The sequence below is a fragment of the Octopus sinensis genome, linkage group LG15 (genome assembly GCF_006345805.1).
Source record: "Octopus sinensis linkage group LG15, ASM634580v1, whole genome shotgun sequence".
NCBI lineage: Eukaryota > Metazoa > Mollusca > Cephalopoda > Octopoda > Octopodidae > Octopus > Octopus sinensis.
In genome coordinates, this window is record NC_043011.1 from 20,505,515 (window position 1) to 20,511,191 (window position 5,677).

A 5,677-nucleotide genomic window follows, 5' to 3' on the forward strand; every position below is an offset into this window, starting at 1 on the left:
TACATTAGTATTATAAGAATATAAATAAAACATAAAAAACAGATAGAGTTGAAATTCCTTTGAATAATATATATATTATTCGAATGAAAGATGTATTGTGCACCGCAAAATGTAGGAGTAGTTAGGAATCTAAATCGTAGGAGACAGACACCACACAACCTCACTTTTATATATATAGATGTATATTATCAAATGCATTTAGTACCTGACAAATGCGTTTAGTACCTGACATATCATGTCTTAATTTTCTTCTGTAAGCTAACATTGCTGATACAGTAGGTACAGGCATGGCTGTGTGTTTAAGAAGTTCAATTCATAGCCATGTAATTATGAGTTCAATCCCACTGCATGACACCCTGGGCAAGTTCTTTGAGTTGGCCAATGTTTTGTGATTGAATTGCTGAAATTCAACAAATACTGTGTGGGGAATGTTCTTTATGTTGCATGTCTCGTTTCTCTGAATGTTTGTTTTTTTCATTGTTCGGAAAAAAGTTCGTTTTCTATGTTTTTGTTTTTATGTTTTCATTTTCTTATTGTGTCTACGTTTTTTGATGTCCTGTACCCATATATGCATGTATATATACATATATATGTAGGTATGTATATATATGTATGTATACATGCATATATTTATATATTATTTATATTATTATTATATGATCGAATGCCACACATCCTTTTCTAAGTAAGTTTTATCTCAATGGTTTTCTCTCCTACCCTTTCCCTATTCTTCTCCTCTCCCCTTCACCGTTCCTACTCTCTCTCTCTCTCTCTCTCTCTCTCTCTCTCTCACTCTTCCTCTTTGACTCGTGACGAAAGGCAATCTATTTTCTTTTTTTCACATCGTCTTGGCTTAACAGCCCTCACCATTTGTTTTTACTGTCTTGTTTTCATTGTCCTGTTTTTGTTACCACTTTCACCCTCCGCAAAAAATTCCAAATTTTATTTAATTTGCTTTACAGGAAGGACTGTTTCAACGAAGTTGCATATTGTACTTACCTTCAAAACGTGGAGTAGATGAAACAGGGACAACTGATGAAGGGGAATGTTCTTTGTGTTGCATGTCTCATTTCTCTGTTTGTTTTCATTGTTCGAAAAAAGTTCATTTTCTGTTTTTGTTTTTATATTTTTGTTTTCTCATTATGTCTACGTTTTTGATGTCCTGTACCCATATATGCATGTATATATACATATATATGTAGGTATGTATATATATATATATGTATGTATATATGCATATATTTATATACTATCTATATTATTATATGATCGAACGTCATACATCCTTTTCCAAGTATATATATATATATATATATATATATATATATATATATATATATATCATCATCATCATCATCATTATCGTCCTTTAGCGTCCGTTTTTCATGCTGGTAGGGGTTGGACGGTTTGACCAGTGCTGATAAGCAAGAGAGTTGTACCAGGTTCCAGTCTGATTTGGCTTGGTTTCTATGGCTTGATGCCCTCCCTAATGTCAACCCCTTTACAGAGTATGCTGGGTGCTTTTGGTATGCCACTGGAAGATATATATATTGGCTTGTCTGGAAAGTTCATGCCGATTTATAGCAGCTTACCTTTCAACTTATTTTAGAACATGGTTGAGTCCATAAAATAGGATTTGACTACACCTCCATTTAGAGCACAGTTTAAGCTATCTTTCCATGGAAAAAAATTTATGTTCCTCTAATCTGTGTTAATTCTGTAACCCTTTAAAATGGAAGATAAGAAAGTTCATTCCAAGTACTGCCACTCTGGCTGGTAGGTTACAGTAAGATCAGGATACAAAGAGATGGAATAAATACTACAAGGCATTCTGTTCCTGTTTTTCATCAGATGTGGATTTACCGGTATACGAAATGAACTTCAATTTTGTCATTGCCTCCAGCTTTAGAAGGTCTGCAAAGATCAGAGGTCTACCTTTCCCTTTGGGAAAACCCTTAATAAAATGAAATAACCTGCATAATGCCTGCTTGCTTGCTTTGTGCTCAATAATGTCACCGGTGATGCGAAATGTCAAATATCAAAAGTGTAATTATTTACATTATTTACATTCGACGGATATTTGTTCTCATCTTGTTTGTTGTTAACACATTTCGGCTGATATACCCTCCACCCTTCTTCAGGTGTCTTGGGGAAATTTTGAACCTGGGTTCTCATTCCTAAGGTATTCCCCTGGCATATGGCATAGTGGTTATGCTACGGGCATATGGCGTAGTGGTTAAGAGCGCGGACTACTAAACCCAAGATTCTGAGTTCAATTCCAATAATATTATAATAATAATAATAACATTGAAAAATACCTTAGGAATGAGATCACAGGTTCGAAATTTCCCCAAGACACCTGAAGAAGGCTGGTGGGTCTATCAGCCGAAACAAACATTGTGTTAACAGCAAACAAGATGAGGACAAACATCCATCAAATGTAAATAATGTAAATAACGTAAATAATGTACATAATTCCTCATCTCTTAAATATAGAACTGTATCAAAAGTGTAAACTAAGCTGTAAGACTTGAATAATTAAAAGACTACTTCAGCATCGTGGTGTATTATTCTACTTATTCACTTTTAATAGACAGAAAGAGAAAAATACCTTTGTGTTGAACATCAAAGAGAAGTAAAGGAATGAGAAGGTCTCTCTGGCTGGGTTTTACACGGGACAAGATTTGAACTCACAACTGAAGGTTAAGACTTTTATACAGTAGTGCTGCCTCTGCTGCTGTTGCTGTTGCTGCTGTTGCCATTGCTGCTGTTGCTATTGAGCGAACGGTCTTCGTCCCAGAGCTCACAAGATGGAAGAAGTCTGAAATGTGGTCCTTTGCTATTCGTAAGACCCGCAGAAGAGGAAGCAGGTCAACCCCCGACACCGAGAGCATCGACAGATGGCTGAATGCGCATCCAGGCTCAGCAGTTACGTAGGAAGTCGGGGACAAGAAACAGGAAGAAAGAGTGAGAGAAAGTTGGGGCGAAAGAGTACAACAGGGGTCGCCACCACCCCCAGCCAGAGCCTCATGGAGCTTTAGGTGTTTTCGCTCAATAAACACACACAATATCTAGTCTGGGAATCGAAACCACGATCCTCAGACCATGAGTCCGCTGCCCTAACCACTGGGCCATTGCGCCTCCACTATGGTTACTGCTGCTGTGGTGACTGCAGTTGGTGATGGTTGCAGTTATGAACAGTAGTGCTCTGTAGTATCTGTTTCTGGCTTGATGGAGCATATCATTTTACAAGTATCTTGACTATGGTAACAGTACAACAATAGAAGAATGCTACAAACTGTGAAGTATCTTGGCCTCGGTGTTCCCATTATGCTGGATTGTTCCCATTATGCATTATTGTTCGTATACATAAAGCATTATACCATTCAAAAAAAAAAGTTCCTAACACTTGAAGCTCTAGTGTATCTTTACAAGAGCCAGATCTGTTTGGGTCAATTCCTTCAAAACATCTACTGTTCACTCTTGGTAAAGTAAAAAATCAAATGTGCTGTCTGGTTGGTGATGAGCTCTTTTCTTCCCTCCAATCATTCTATCCTTGATGGATTGCAAGTCTAGCCCCTTTCTACAAGTTAGGAAGCTATTCAAGTGAGCTTGATACCCTATTCTTACTAATCTAGGAATTTCCCATCATAACTCAGTTTACCAAATTAGGTGAATTGCACATGCACACCCGAATACCTTAAATCTTCGAGTATAGTCCACCCTTGAGTATAATACGCAGGGGATTTTTAGGGGGCTGTACCTCTGAAAAACTTAAACCTTGTGTATAGTATGCACTCCTTCTCCAACTTGAGTCGTGTGTAATTAAGCCAGCAGCACCTAGTCGAACAAACACTTCTGTGCATGCATAATACAATAATGGTGATGTTCTTAACTGTTATATGGGAATGTAAATATGTTTGCAAATTGTTTTTGTTACATGTTATTCTGTGTTCTGAATACTTTTATTTTAATAAATGTTGCTCACTGCAAGTTATGGATGATTCTTTTATGACTTCATTGCTTTCAGGCTTAGCTTGAGGTATTTTTGCGCCCAACATCACAAAATGCATCTGAATAAACATTGCCGGACAGAAAATAGAGACTCGGACATTGCTTAGAAAATATTTTTCATTTTTAACCTCGTATATAGTACGCACTAGGGATTTTGACCTTTAAATTTTGGGGAAAAAATGAAGATTATACTCAAGGATTTACGGTACCTCATGAGCACATGACAAGATTCATACACAAGCATTTTTGTCCAGAAGAGTTGAATTATGGAATATATTCTCACCAGAAACAACATGATGTATGATCTTGTTAAATTCAAGGTTAACAAACACCTTGCTTAATGTTGCTAGTTTCCTTCATTTTAATATATTTGTTGTCTTTTTTATTACATTTCATTTGTTTTAATTTTTTAGCTTCTTTAATCCCTTAGCATTCAGACTACTGAATGCTTGTTTATTATGCTTATGCTTATTTATTCACAGTGATTTGAATTAATTAATCATTATCTTACAGATGTGAGATTTCAATGATGTGATTGTTTATTTTGAGAATAATGTAGGATAGGTGTAATAGGTCAGATTTGACCAGTTTTGGGCTGGATATGCCATTTTATATGTTAAAGGGTTAATGTTAACTCATTTATCATACTTGGTTGCATTCAATTCTTTTATGACCATCTCATGATATTTCATTTAACCCTTATTATTTTATTACCATCTTTTATTTTCCGTTTAAAATATGCAGGTATATATATATGTATATATATAGAGAGAGAGAGAGAGTGAGAGAGAGTTGTTGTGGCATTAATTCAACTTAACTACTTTTTTTTAACTCTTTGCCTAGAAGTGGTATAATAATAATAACAAAATTATTGTATACGGTGCTCAGGTGCACCACAACTTGTCAAAAGTGTGTATAAAGTATATGCAGTAATGCACAAATGTCTGGAAAGCGAACAGTGTATGAGTCAGATACATGCTTGTGTGTGTATGGAGGGGAGAAAATCAGGTGTAGTGTTGGCGCATCTTAGGAAGCATGGAAGTTTTGAAGGATGCAGTGCTCCGACAACTAACAACTGATGCCAGCAGTTTGTTCCATACTTCAGCAACTTTTAGCATGAAAAAATGTTTCCGAAAGTCATGGGAGCTGTGCTGTTTTCTGACTTTGTAAACATGTCCATGGGTGTTAGACAGGTGGAGTTTGAAAAGGTGCTCAGAGTTATTGTTTGTAAGATGGTTAATAATTTTATGGGTGTCTGCCAAGTCAGTTGCCAGACGTCGGAGTTTCAATGTGTCCATGCCCAGGGAAGTAAGGCATTCAGAATATGGCAAATGCCTGATGGAGGGTATTCTCTTGGTTGCACGTAGCTGAACAGCTTCCAGACGATTAATATCCTGGGCAAGATAGGGGTTCCAGACCGGTGATGCAAATTTCAGGTGAGGTCGTACCATAGTTATATAAAGCCACAGATAGATAGCCAGAGAGCGGCTGACAAAGGACTTGGTGAGTGATGCCAAGACACCCTCAGCCTTCTTGGCAATTTTAGTGATGTGTTTTGTCCAATGCAAATCGTAAAGGACCTTGCTTTAAGTAAAGAAAAAAACTGCGTACCTATTAATCGTTTAGAAGCTGTTCAGTGAGTTTCTTTTCTTCAGATCACTCA

General features: G+C 36.7%; 1 long non-coding RNA gene across 1 annotated transcript in view; it reads left to right on the top strand.

Annotated features, from left to right (window-relative positions):
* Nucleotides 1-1,336: 1,336 nt before the first annotated feature.
* The window catches only part of LOC118766221, a 20,898-nt gene continuing 16,557 nt past the window's right edge, over nucleotides 1,337-5,677 (top strand). The window contains exons 1-2 of the long non-coding RNA XR_005002126.1: nucleotides 1,337-1,364; nucleotides 1,852-1,853. This is a non-coding gene — a long non-coding RNA (uncharacterized LOC118766221). The remainder of the gene's footprint in view (nucleotides 1,365-1,851; nucleotides 1,854-5,677) is intronic.